The sequence below is a fragment of the Saccostrea echinata genome, unplaced genomic scaffold, assembly GCF_033153115.1.
Source record: "Saccostrea echinata isolate AGI-Se365-2 ecotype Australia unplaced genomic scaffold, CSIRO_AGI_Sech_v1 ptg000054l, whole genome shotgun sequence".
In the NCBI taxonomy this organism is placed as follows: Eukaryota; Metazoa; Mollusca; class Bivalvia; order Ostreida; family Ostreidae; genus Saccostrea; species Saccostrea echinata.
This window is the reverse complement of record NW_026889803.1, coordinates 58,203,798-58,219,134: the sequence shown is the minus strand read 5'-3', so window position 1 is coordinate 58,219,134 and position 15,337 is coordinate 58,203,798. Positions and strand designations below refer to the sequence as shown.

Below are 15,337 nucleotides of genomic sequence, written 5' to 3'. Positions count from 1 at the left end.
AGCGGACCTTTTATTATAATGCGTTTTTTAGGTCCGCCCTGCCTCTTTCTCTAATTTTTATGCTACGAAAATAAACCCTGTTCAAAATTTTCGCCTTGTAATAGTAAGATATCTAAAATATAGAGGGCGGACCTTTTATTATACTGCGTTTTAAGGTCCGCCCTGCTTCTTTCTCTAATTTTTATGCTAGGAAAATAAATCCTGTTCAAAATTTTCGCCTTGTAATAGTAAGATATCTGAAATATAGAGGGCGGACCTTTTATTATACTGCGTTTTAAGGTCCGCCCTGTCTTTTTCTCTGGTTTGTATGCTACGAAAATAAACCCTGTTCAAAATTTTCGCCTTGTAATAGTAAGATATCTGAAAAACAGAGGGCGGACCTTTAAATATACTGCGTTTTAAGGTCCGCCCTGCCTCTTTCTCTAGTTTTTTTGCTACGAAAATAAACCCTGTTCAAAATTTTTGCCTTGTAATAGTGAGATATCTGAAATATAGAGGGCGGACCTTTTATTATACTGCGTTTTAAGGTCCGCCCTGCCTCTTTCTCTAGTTTTTATGCTACGAAAATAAACCCTGTTCAAAATTTTCGCCTTGTAATAGTGAGATATCTAAAATATAGAGGGCGGACCTTTTATTATAATGCGTTTTAAGGTCCGCCCTGTCTCTTTCTCTAATTTTTATGCTACGAAAATAAACCCTGTTCAAAATTTTCGCCTTGTAATAGTAAGATATCTAAAAAGTAGAGGGCGGACCTTTTATTATACTGCGTTTTAAGGTCCGCCCTGCTTCTTTCTCTAATTTTTATGCTAGGAAAATAAATCCTGTTCAAAATTTTCGCCTTGTAATAGTAAGATATCTGAAATATAGAGGGCGGACCTTTTATTATACTGCGTTTTAAGGTCCGCCCTGCCTCTTTCTCTAGTTTTTATGCTACGAAAATAAACCCTGTTCAAAATTTTCGCTTGTAATAGTACGATATCTGAAAAACAGAGGGCGGACCTTTTATTATACTGCGTTTTAAGGTCCGCCCTGCCTCTTTCTCTAGTTTGTATGCTACGAAAATAAACCCTATTCAAAATTTTCGCCTTGTAAAAGTACGATATCTGAAAAACAGAGGGCGGACCTTTTATTATACTGCGTTTTAAGGTCCGCCCTGCCATTTTGACTAGTTTTTATTTTACGAAAATAAACCCTGTCCAAAATGTTTGCTTTCTAATGGTAAAATATCTGAAAAACAGAGGGCGGACCTTTTATTTTACTGCGTTTTAAGGTCCGCCCTGCCTCTTTCTCTAGTTTGTATGCTACGAAAATAAACCCTATTCAAAATTTTCGCCTTGTAATAGTACGATATCTGAAAAACAGAAGGCGGACTTTTTATTATACTGCGTTTTAAGGTCCGCCCTGCCATTTTGACTAGTTTTTATTTTACGAAAATAAACCCCGTCCAAAATGTTTGCTTTCTAATGGTTAAATATCTGAAAAACAGAGGGCGGACCTTTTATTATACTGCGTTTTAAGGTCATATAAAATTAATTTTCCACCGGAATATGGCTGAAATATAGCCGACTCGGCGTTAAACCCTAATCAATCAATCAATCAAACCATGACCCCCTAGGGGTAGGATGGGCCACAATGCACTATCAGGGTTTAGCATGTGAATGTATGGGGAAAAAAATCTAAAACCTTTTTTTTCAGGAACAACAAAGCCATGTTTAGTCACATTGATATAGAAGTATCCTGAGGTAGTGTAAATTCAAGTTTGTTTAAATCATGACCCCGAGGGGTAGGGTGGGGCTAGCGCTATATCTATAAAAATCATGACACCTGGGGTAGGGTGGAGTCACAATAGGGATTAATGTTTTACATTGGAAGATATGTTAGAATAAATTTGCTGATGAAAAACAGCAGGGCCTTATTGACTCAGGTGAGCGTTGTGGCCCATGGGCCTCTTATTTTATGTCAAGGTCTTGGAAAATCGTAGGACGATTCTTTTATAAAAGGCAGTGACGAATCTGAATGTATAATGGTATAGTACAATGTATATTTATCTAGAATATATTCACCACATACGATCAAAAGATATGTTCAGATTTATTATCCATGTATATCACAAAAATGTTATGTTAGAATGATCATTAGTTGTACTGTATCCGTATCTATAGACTTTGATTCATATAGCATGAAAAAGAGGGAGTATTTGTTTCTGTATTCATACAATGAATTGGGAGAATAATCACCTTAAGAATAAGAAAGGGGTTCATCAACACTACGTACATAATGTATGTGGTAAATGCCCTGTGTGACAAGTAAAAAGAAATCTGTAATACACCAGATGGTGTTTATTTTCTACGTACTTGATACGCAAGGAGCAGATGGAAATTATTGCCACCCCTCCCCCTCTTCCTCACCTGAGATGCAATGTATTACCGGAAATCTCTCCAGCCAATACCCGAAATTATTCATATAACATGCGCGGATCTGGGGGGGGGGGGGGGGGAGTCGGGAGGACCCCCCATCTGGAATTTGCAGAGTTATTAAAAGTATATACTGAAGTAAATAAAAAAATGACTTTGGACCCCCTTAGAAAACGTGGACCCTACCATCACCACCACGATATAGGTGTTTTTCACGTTTTGGAAATGGAATTGGATTTTACGTTTTTTTTTCTTCCTTGTCAAGAAATTTTTGGGTTAGAATTTTTTTTGACTGGCATGGACCCCCCCCCCCCCTGGAAAAATTCTTGATCCGCGCCTGTATAATCGTTATTCAAAATTGTTAGGTAATATCCGAATGTGCAATGTATAGCATTTATGAAAATCGACCTTCAAAAATTCTGTCATGACTGCATGAGACCGATTGTATTATTTCCTCCATGGTTACCACGGAGAATGACTGAGGACTTCGAAAAAGATAATTTAAGGACATTGGCAAAGTTCCTAGCTTTCGTAAAGAATTTTTCAAAAACTCTTGAGCAGGTGTAGTGGTACTAAACAATACACTTTATTGGTTTTCACCGCGTAGAAAATTCTACACGGGAGATCACTCTCAATCAAGCTCCAGACAGCTCAGTATTACTCCATATCATTATTCGTAGGGAAAGTAGTTCCCGGAGAGTATGGAGTATGACTCTCAGTCATACTTCATACTCCATACAGTGTTAATTCTCCGGGGCTACTTGGTATGGAGTTGTAGCGTAACGTAATACTGAGCTGTCTGCAGCTTGGACTCTCATGATGGAAAACCCCATGAATTACTTTTTTCTCCGGATAACCGTGAGTTGCCACTTTCCATAAATGAATAAAATAAATAATCATAAATAATCAGCGTTTTATAAAAGAAATATATTTTTGATTTAAAATTAGACTGAAACGCTTCTAGTCGACATCACGAAAATGTACATATCATGTAGCTTGAAATGGGAAATGTGACGCACGCTTGACAACGTCCCCAGAAACAATCAGTATATTTCTGGGTGCATTTGGGGGGGGGGGGGTTATTGCACAAATTAATGTAGAAAATAGAAATTCTTTGATACGCAAAAAAAGGAAGAGGATCAACTGATGTTCCCTCCCCCTTCCCCCGTTCATACAGACGTGAGATACATAAATGACTTGTATATAGAACTGGACATTCAACTTTGCCCAAAATGCTTCATGTCAGTAATAAAAGAAAATATTTTACAATAATGATTTCAAATTTTAATCGGTCATGCAATACAGCCTGCTAGATTATCCCACAGTCTGTCTATTATAGTCACAGTAAAATGTGTAATTTCTTTTTCTTTCTTTTTCTTTTGGCAAAAAAAAAAAAAAATACAAAAATGAAACATTATTTCATATGTAGTTCATTATGACGAGGAAGAGTGATATTTTTATAAGAAAGAATTAAATCCAAACCATGATTATACTTTAAATCTGATGTATATGTCTTCAACATTGAGTTACCTGTTTTAAGCTTTAACATTACATGTATTTTGTTTCTGCAGTAAATTTAGATCGAATACAACATTAGGCTATATATTACCCTATCCACAAATAAAGGGCAAAATATTATAAACTGAAAACAAGTTAATTGTTAAAACTAAAGGGAAGCATATACATACTTTTATTTTTTATTGGTCTTAGTATTAAACTCTACACTTGGAATAAGAAATTTCTTTAAATATTGTAATAAAAATAGACTATATATAATTATATATATCACAATTTTGATGTGTACGCATGAATTTCATAACAGTATTATAATTTGTTCTTCAGCATAATTTATTAAAATAGAGAATTCATATCTATTGGTTTAAAGCAAACACATGACCATTACATTGTCATTGCTATCTGCCGCGGGCTCTACCTGCGGGTACCTGTCAGGTATACTTCACACCCCCATTGTTTTATTGCCTATACACACCGGCAGATTTCACACCTTTAATCGTCCTAATTTACACAAAGCAAATGCTGGAGAAAAACAAACACAAATCCAATAAATGCGACATTTTTTTTAAATCATTGCCCTAAACGGTATTGCTAAAAGCACACTAAACATGGAGTAGCAATTCCTGCCCTAAGAGATATATTGTACGAAAAAATAAACACAACAGCAAGGGTAAATCCTTAATCTTTCTCCATATGATGTAAACAAACTCTCTTTAATTTTATGTGTTTAAGTCAAGATTTAAACATTTTTGCACCACCCGGACCTTTAAACTTCGGCGGACCTTTTCTTATACGGGCCGGACCTTTTCTTATAAAAGGCGGACCTTATATGTTATCGTATTAGGTCCCCCCGGACCTTTAAACGAGGCGGACCAAATATTATGCGACACCGGGCTCTCTAGCTGTCAAGCGGTCTCATGCTTCTGATTGGCCTTGCTTCTCTACATCCTATCAAATGAAAGTCAAAAGGTCAAAGTGTGACCCAGTTAAGATCCTATCAGAGATGTTTCTGAATATAAAACAAATCTGAAAATGAATATGAAATGAATTTGATTCGGAAATATCTTAATTTGAAAACTTAAAAAATAACAAATAAATAATTTTAAAATAATACACCGAGAATATGATGAGTGTATTGTGGCGTTAATTATTATGTATTTCATACTTACATCTATATTTAGCAAATTTATTTCATATATTAAACCCAAAATGTTAAGTAAACAAAGGAAACGTAAGTCAGAAATTTTTTTGCGATATTTCAATATTTCTACATATGTATTGATATGCCTATTGTTGTCTTCACACAGAATAGATATTATCGATATCTTGATACATTGTCCCAGCCCTATGTTAAATAAGGAATCAACAGTAACCTGCATAATGGTTGGCAATTAAGTTCATTTTTGCTTACTATATTGCATAAAATTTAGGGATGTCAAAATATTTATTTTCCTTAGTCAAATATTTGATTGCATTATTCGAACGATAGTCGACTATTCGGAACATCAAAATGTCTATATTACACACAGATACTGTACGTGTATTCAAAATTTAGCGCAATCAAGGGGTATAGATTTGTTGGTGTAATCATGAATTAGTGCTAAGCATGTCCGTGCCGTGTATTGTATTAGTAAATGATTTCTTAGCGGTATTCATGAATTAGCGCATCGTTGTCTGCGCCAAAGCTGCTAAAATATGAAGCCCGCTTTTTTAAGTACACATACAGTATTTAGAGGCACCTAACGTAGGGATAAGATTTTTTATTTACATTTGCAAATATTTTTCTTAGATGAACCTATAGAAGAGAAAATATGTTCAATTCTGTATGAACTTATTAGGGGGTCAGAGGTCATGGCGTGACCGAATCACACAGCGAGACGATATCTTGTCTACATATTTCTGTCACAGTGACACTGGTTTCGGAACTTCTGAACCGTCAAAGCGATGAAAAAGATAAAATTATTGAAACATATATTTTTTTTTTCGTTCAAAGTGATCGTTAGATCTTTCTTCGGTGTGAAGAATGTTCCTAATTAGCCTAAAATCACGCTTACCTTTTTAACCCGAAATTCCTTTGAAGGTATGTAAACTGAAGACGATAGCACCGCTTTTGACTTTATATATAAAGAACTCGTACAATAATAGTAAGATAATTCCCAGTAGCGATCATTGTTTTTTCATTATGAACAGATATTTCCTGAACTGGACTGCTAAACATCAATGTAAGTATTCAAATGTTGGAGCGAGGCGAACTCTCAAGACCAAACAACTTCTAGGTCATTGCGCGTCACAACATAGCAATACGGCGGGCCGTTCGTGTAATAAATGCAGTTCTATTCAGAATATTCGTCTCAAATGTAAATAAAAGTAATAAACAACAATGTTAAAAAGTTCACTGGGAAATGAACTTGGTTGGTACGTGATCAAATCTTCTGAGAAGCCCTTCGGGCTTCACAGGATTTGATCACGTGACCAACCAAGTTCATTTCCCAGAGAACTTTTTAACATTGTTGTTTATTTCTAAAGAAATGAAATAGATATACATCGGCAATTCTTCAAAATGTATGATCATGATGATTTCCTGTAAATCACATTCATAAATTGGTCTGTACAGTCAGTTTTTATTCTAATAAGCTTAGAGAATTGTCAGCATGGTATTTTTAAAGCTTATAAAATAAATTGGGGAAGGGGGAGTGGTAAACACACACTATCCACACGTCAGGCGATATTGTTAATTAATTAATAAATACTGTTTGTTCAGTTAATGACTGTCCCGGCTATCAAAATGTCCATACAATGTACGATGAATTATTGTTTTAATAATTATCGAAGTTTCAAAACTTCACGGCTATGGTGTGTTCCTAGCATTTAAACATTCTTAGAAGTAATAACATGTAATTGGTACAATGGTTTGAGATCAAGTCCAATTTATAGCTTTACAAACAAAGTTGCATAATTCATTACAAAAATAAAAAGGTTAGTCATTGAGAAATAATTATCGCTGTAGTGAAGCATTTGTAATTACTGTACTTTCCATATGTACATTGAAAGTCAACAGATTTGGCTGTGGAAAATTATTTATCAACTGTGAATGCGTTTGAGCTCTTAATCATCTGAAGACGTATATTATATGGTTTGAGGAAGGAAGTTTTTCCAATTTTAAGACGAGAATTCCTTCTCTTTATTGCCCCCTTTTCTTGCATTTCTTTGATATTCGAACATCGTTTCATTATTCGATCGTCGGTCCATTCGACTGACGGTCGAATAGTCGACTATTTGTTGACATTCCTAATAAAATTTAATAACTCTGAAAATCAAAAGGGGGGGTGGGGGGTGGGGGGGGGTCTGGACTTGGAAAATCATATTTATTTTATATATTTTAAACTTAAGTCTATTATTGATTTTAGTTACATCAGAAAATTTCTTTGTTTAATAATTTTACCAGAATTCATTGTTCTGTAGTAATTTTGAGAAGTAGAAAAGAAGATATTTTCATATCCTACCATCTGCACAAAAATTATAATAATCATGCAAGATTTCAAATTCAGTTTTATTATCATTTCTATTTATAGATGTAGAATTGAGGAGGAAAGAAAAATGTGATCTTTTAGATCTTTCCTCTCTAAATATATACAACATGTAAATATACTTTGAATGCTTTATTTAGTCAGAAACCTGACAGGTAACCTTCCCTAACAAAGCTTATTTTGCAAAGATACAAAAACTTTATTAAATGAATTCGAGAGAGCAATGTAAATTGATCCAGTGTAAGGGATGGAGTTATGCTGCCTTACCATTTGGTAACCTTTTTGGGTTGGCCAAAGCTGTATCCCTTCTCTTGGTATTCTTGCTGGCAGGTGATGCACTCTTCTTAACGCAAGGCTCCTTAGGTTAGTGAGGTACAGCTGTCATCAATTCTGTAAAACAGAGCTATAAGATCAAAATAAGATCAAAAGAGGTTCCAATATTAATGTAGATGTGAAGTGTAGACGAGCTTAACAAATATAGGTCACTGCAAGGAAGCAGGTTCATTTTTTGGTATTTTACCCTGTCTTCCATGGTTGGCTGCAGTTAATTCCCTTTTCTGGACTCTTCTTGATGAGAGATGGAGTTCTTCTCTACAATGAGATCAAGACTTGTGTAACTTTTATTCTACTATTAACGATAATCAATAAAGAGCTCAAGCGAGTGCTTAATTCCTTTGATTAAGAAGAAATAGAACACAAAATGAAAAGTTCACCTTCTTGCTATTTTTTCCAATGTTGGTCCACTGGCATTGTGTATACCCTGTATCCTAATTCTCGCAATTGTCTCCTCTTCCTTGTTTGATTGGCCATTCCTCCCGAGAGCCCTGACACAGATAGAAACTGACACAAGATTAGTTACAGTTCAAAATAACTGACAAAAAATGACAAATTTCTACAAAAGTATTATTACAAAAAATAGTGTGAAGATTACATTTAAGTAAATGGATGAAAAACATTTATAAAAGGAAAGTGCAATTATAGAAACTTAAGTAAACTTACACAAAAGAAATGTTGAATTCATCATTTCACAAATTAGGGTATAAAATGAATGAAATGAAACACTCATCATACTGCAGCTCCTGATGGACTGGATAGTCTCATCACCTGACAAATACTAGAAAACAGTTTTTTTAATCACCCCACCCCACCCCCTTCCAACCCTATATTTAGTGCACTCACATGGCGCAGTGGTTAGAGTCATGGACAATTAAGAATTTTGATTCATTACACTTTAAGTGAAATATGGGGATTTAATATATTTTGACTCTAAAAGGTCACGATTGTTAATCAAGTCCAACCTTTGAGCACAATTTGAAAACTGCAAGATTTCTAAGATATTATTTAGAGAATCATTGGAGGTAGAATAGCAGAAAACTAAATGACCTCTGACTTTAGATCAGCTAACATTAATAATTTTAAATTTAAAAGGAAAAAGGTAGACCTTTATGATGAAGATAATTCATGAAGCATATCATATGATTCTTGCATTTTAATTTGAAAAAAAAATATCCTTATTTATAATCTAATCTGATGTCAGGTCTGTACGTTAACCAAGATGTTGTATCGTCAAGATATGTTGCTCAGTCATGTACTGTATAAAGAGCATACTGCTGCATATAATTATATACATTACATAAACACATACAAACATAACTTGCACAAATATTACCCACTCATGAATGTACACCTGTCATACACATATATATATAAATATATATATATAAACATGCACCTATACTCGACTTAAGTCGGTTGTATTTTTTAAGCTTAAACTAGAGATCTATACCCACTAGAATATCATTCTTTTTATAACTCACGTATAAGTCGGATAAAGAACTTTGGACCAAAGTTAAACTCCCCCCCCAAAAAACGACTTATAGGTGAGTATATATACAGTATTCATAACCACACACATTATACTACATACAACAAGCATAACCCACCATTTTTTCTTCTTTTTTTTTTGTATTTTTTTTTTGTACTTTTTTTTTTTTTGTATTTTTTTTTTTTTTTTTTTTTTTTGGTAATTTTTTTTTGTAATTTTTTTTTTGTACAATGAAGACTTTAAGAAGTCTCTGACTGTGGCTTAAGCTCTACTGGTTTAAAGAAGGAAGCTAGAGGAAAGTACTTTATTGGACTATTAAAGTATGACAATAGCAATTTACAATATCAATATCAATTTAGTAATAATCCATGTATAAATCTCTTTATGTAGCAAGTTTTCTTGATATCATTTCAACACTGTCGGTCAAAATCCAAAACTGACACTGAAGTTTAATTATAAACTTTGTTGCCTACTTGTAGTTTATTAATTAAATTGAAATCAATCCAGACTTGTAGGGATTAAATCCAAAACTGACACTGCATCTTAATCACAAATTTTGTTTTTTACAGATCAACATACATTTACATGTACATAACAGATAAACACAGACGGACTGACGACAGAACCTTACCATCACATGATCTCTTTTTATCTTTGAAGAGCTACAAGCTCATCATCAGTTAAGTGGCATAATGACCATATACAGGACAAAAAAACCACTTACTGTACATCTAGCAGGCTGAGGTGAATTGAGGCGAGGCGAGGGTTGTGGCAGACAAACATACAGAATAGTGTGTGCAGATGAGACTAACAATACACAATCTCTAAATGCAACATACAAAATAACAAAGGACACACATGATACAATGCAAATACTGTATAATCTTGTATAAAAAAAAATTACATACCAAAATATAGAACACCAACAATAAATTCTGTCTCTTTTCTGAGTAATCACACGTAAAATGTAGACTGAATACAATCTATCAAATGTTTGCAGCAGATGCAACATTGAGACAACATGCATGCAAGTGTGGTTTGTAAGTGACTAATGTCAGACTCAGCAACAGACTCGTCATCAGACTCAGCAACAGACTCGTCATCAGACTCAGCATCAGACCGAGCATCCAAAGAAACAACATATGTACAAGTTTTGATCAGAACAATAACCTAACTGCTAAGAATAAACAGAGCCACTGAAGTAAGAAATATAGGTCAGATGCAGCAGCATCATATATACAAATTTGGTTTGGTTACAGCATTCAAGTAAGCATCCATGGAAGCATCAAGTACAAATTGGTCTGGTAACCACATCAGTAGAAGCATCATGTACAAATTTGGTTTAGATAACACTTGTAAAAAGCTGAGAACAAATATGATAACCTTACAAACAAAGAACTTAAGCATAAGATAATTAGTTCAAATGCAGCAGCAAGAGCATCCTCCTCTAATCTTTGATTTGAACACAGGACAAATAATAGACTGACAGCTATAGCAATTATAACTTAATATAATACAATAATACTTAAAGTGTAATGAAAGATCCTGAAACTTTCATAATCATTGCTTATAATTGAAGCCTTAAAATCAATATATTACCGGAATTATCCGTATTTTAAAGAAATTCTTAACTTTTTTTGAATGTTGTGTTTTTGAGGAAAATAAATTTCCTAACTAGTCTTGTTAACAAAGAAGAATCGGATACTAGTATTGCTAACGCGTTCCTTCAACCAAGCTACCGTTCTTGGTTTCAATCATTTTAGGTATATGGATCAGACAAACTGTAACGAGGTTTTTTTTACTTCCGAAAGCTTTAAAATTTCTACAGTGACAATCGATTACGAAATATCAAATTGATAAACGGATATAGCAAGCGGTACGTCGATCAACAATCAATTATCAGCAACAATTGTTTCATCTATAACATTATAATACATTGATATATTAATTAATACAACAAAGCAATGCAATCATAGACCCCCAAAATAGTGGTATCTCAGGAATGGAGCCGAATCATAAAGGAGACCCACTGTGTAAATAAAATTAATCACTAGACTTTACAGCTATCTTAATCCAAACCCAGAGAAATTAACACTATAAAAAATAAACCCGTAATCATGAGAGAGAAAAAAATGCCCATTGAAATTTTCATCAATTAAACTAGGGGAGAGGTGGACTGAAATTCAAGTATAGTTAACAAATATAATATCCTGAATTTATTATATTAAATCTGATGAAATGAAATGATTGATTCCAGTTAAAAAATAACAATTATTGAGCCTGAAATTATATATTAACTCGCAACCCCAAAGAAAAGAAAGAGAAGTCCCACCTGGTCAGGAAACCCATGAGACACGCAAACATATATAATTTCACACATAATACAAAACAATAAATGACTTTATACATCAAATAGAAACATCTCAAGGACGGATCTCAATATTAGAGGTACTAAATGAAATTGAGGAAAATGAAATGGAAACCCGGCCAATTCAAATTAAAAAGTTAACAATTTAACAGTTTAATTTCACAACCAAAAGAAAAAACATTTCTAAAAAGTTAACGAGAGAAGACTAAATGAAATTTAAACTGAAAAATTAACCTCAATGTGGAAATGAGAATAAAATAATTGAACCTGATCTAGATAATAGTATGTGCACGAGTTAATTGAGATATTTATAAACCACACTCATATGAAAATATAACAAGAATTTTTTTTTTTTGAATCAATACAATTATGAAAATAAAAACAGGCTGAAATAAAGAAAGAAACCTGAATTTCCTAAATTTATCTAAAATTATCAATCTAAATTTAGGTCCTATTTAATCAAAAATTCACTTACAGAGACCCCTTGAGATGCACAAAAACACTTTACAGTACAATATAAATATATTACAACACATAATTTAATGCACGAAATACAAACAAAATATTTTTAACTATTTAACTTACAGAGAAAGGAAATTAATTTAATTAAGGTGGAAAATAGATATACCCTAATTAATAATGAAACTCCTAAATTTAGAAGGACCAAAATCTTAATTGTTCCAATGTGTATACTGTTATAGAAATAAGGAGGAGAATTCATCTCGAGAAATTAATTAAATTAATCAAAAATGAAACTAATAAATTTACCAATTTTAAATTCAATATGACTGAGATTTTTTCTCTCATAAATGACAATGTCTAAATAACGGTGTGTGCTTGAGTTGAGATACTTAGACAAAGCATCCACGAGAGAAAAAAGTTAACGCCTACGGTACTTTTTTTAAAGAAAGAATTAACCTAGACTGAATTAACATATTATTAACAGCTACTGGTGATTTGAAATTAATGTAAGGAAACAAAATGGCTCATAAATTTATAAAGTAATTCTGACCTTAATAATGAGAATTTTAGGACAGTGAAATGTCAAATTAAATGAATTCATTAACTATCAAAAGAAAACCCAAATTATATAACATACATTACACTATATCAGCTGGTGAAAAGAGGGGGAAATTAAGAAAAGATAATCAATTCTCACAATAATTAACCAAATATCATAAAGTTTATCATTCCCAGGACTGCCAAGATATATACAAAAAATAAATCAGTGTATCACAATGTACAAGATATGAATACAAAGTGTCAAAAAAAACTCATCATGCACACACAAAATACAATGGAAATGGAGAGAACTTGGGTAAAATGAGCTAATTCAATAATAATCAGAGAGATGGATTTTAGAATTTACACAACAGATAGTTAATAATTTTTAGGAATATTTGAGCCTTACTGTAGTTGTACCACTTGAAAAATTGAAATTAAATAAAAGAAAGAAAAGGAAAATACTCTAGTAAGTTAAATCCTATTTATCAACTTAATCAATTTAAAAGTAAATTAAATCCATTTTACCAACTAAATCAATATGCTACTAAATTAAATCTTAAATTACTTCCTATCTATCAAATAAATCAATACTCTAATACATCAAACCCTGTTTATAAATAAATCATTATTTTTAATAAATCAAATATTATTTATCAACTAAATCAATACACTAATAAATTAATTCCTTTTTATTAACTAAATCAATACTCTACTAAATCAAATTCTATTTATCAACTAAATCAAATTCTATTTATCAACTAAGTCAAGAAAAGGGGAATTAGAGAATATGAAAGGTCAATGAAAACTAACTTAGGTTATACTTGCCTAAAGAAAAGTGTTCTTGTGTTCCCTTAAGCACATTAGTTGATAGGAAAAATTAACCTTATTCTCAAATTGTTAATCTGATTTCAGGAAAAGTTAAATTTAATCTTTATTTTAGAGGTAGAAAATTTTTAAACTTAATTAACTTCTTATGGTTTAATTCAATCTTACAATTATTTAAACCTTATTTTAGTTTCACAAGATCTTATAAAACAGTAATTAAAGAATAAACTTAAGGCAATTATGAACTTAAACAAACCTTAGTTACTCTCATGACTGACAACGTCTAAATAACGGTGTGTGCTTGCATTGAGATATTTAGACGCAGCATCCACGAGAAAATACAGGAAAATTTTTAACACAAATTTATACTCTTAAGATTCTAAATTTAAAGAAAAGGGAAGAAAATTTATAACCCTATTTATCAAAATATATAAATTTTTCCATTATTTTTTTTAAAAAAACCCAAAATTATTCAAATTTAATCTAGTTTAAACCTTGAAAAATTAAAATTACAGAACAGGGGAATAAATTTAAATGCTAATTTTACTTTTACCACATGAAAAGTTGAAATTAAAGAGAAGACTGAAAGAAAACTAAAGGAATATATCCCAGTAATTTAAATGGCATTCATCAACTAAGTCAATATGCTACTGAATTAAATCCTATTTATCAACTAAATCAATAATTTACTGAATTAAATTGTATTCATTAACTAAATCAATACTCTACTAATTAAATCCTATTTATCAACTATATCAATACTCTCAATATAAATCCTGTTCATCAACTAAAGCAATACTCTACTATGTTAAAATCTATTTAACCACTAAATCAATATTCTACTAACTTGAATCCTATTTATCAACAAAATTAATACTCTACTATATTAAATTCTTTTTTTCAACTAAGTCAAGAAAATTTACTTAGACAAGAAAAGGGAAAGAGAAAATGAAACTTCAATGTAAACTAACTTAAGTTACTTATGCATAAAGAAAGGTGCATGCTTGTGTCTGCCTAATTAGATAGCAAATAGGAAAATCTAACCATTTCCTCAGGTTATTTTGATTTTAGGGAAAAAAGTAAATTCAATTTTTATTTTAGAAGTAGAAAATTTTTCAACTTAATTAACTTCTTAAAGTTTAATTTAATCTTACAAAAATTTAAACCTTATTTTAGTTTTACCCTAAAATCTTTTAAACAGAAATTAAAGAAAAGAAGAAGCTTGAGGCATTTATCAACTTAAAACAAACATTAGTTACTCTCATGACTGACAACGTCTAAATAACAGTGTGTGCTTGCATTGAGATATTTAGACGCAGCATCCACGAGAAAATATAGGAAAATTTTAACACAAATTTATAGTCTTCAGATACAAATTTAAAGAAAAGAGAAGAAAATTAAATCCTATCAAAAAACACAAATGATTTATTAAGTTTATTTAAAAAAATCAAAGTTAAATTTAACCTAGTTTTAACCTTGAGAAATTAAATTTATAGAACAGGAGAAGAAAATTTAACCCATTTATAAATGAAAAAAGACAAATCAGGAAAGAAAAAGAAAAAAACTGTAACCCTTACCAACCAGGGAAGAAAGGGAAAACAACCCCAGTAAGCAGAGGAACATCTACCACTCTAAATAAATGTTCTACCACCCCTGCCACGGTGAAGCCTCGCCTCGCTGGACTCTTCACTGGTGGTGGCTGAACCAGAGGGATCTCTGTCATCGGTGACCTGCAGCTAGAAAGCCGAGGACGACCCTCAACAACCTGGGGAGACGGCAGTTCCATCTCCTCAGTCTGTCCAACCTCATCCTCAACTGGAGCCTGAGCAGAACAAGGAGATGGCAATGCCACCTCCAC

General features: G+C 32.4%; 1 long non-coding RNA gene across 1 annotated transcript; it reads right to left on the bottom strand.

Annotated features, from left to right (window-relative positions):
- Positions 1–4,818: 4,818 nt before the first annotated feature.
- Positions 4,819–8,354, bottom strand: LOC133172540 (uncharacterized). Its single transcript, XR_009718946.1, has 4 exons — positions 8,170–8,354; positions 7,977–8,047; positions 7,724–7,846; positions 4,819–4,877 (listed from the first exon to the last, which is right to left on the bottom strand). It is a non-coding gene; the product is annotated as an uncharacterized LOC133172540 (long non-coding RNA).
- Between the last annotated feature and the right edge of the window lie 6,983 nt (positions 8,355–15,337).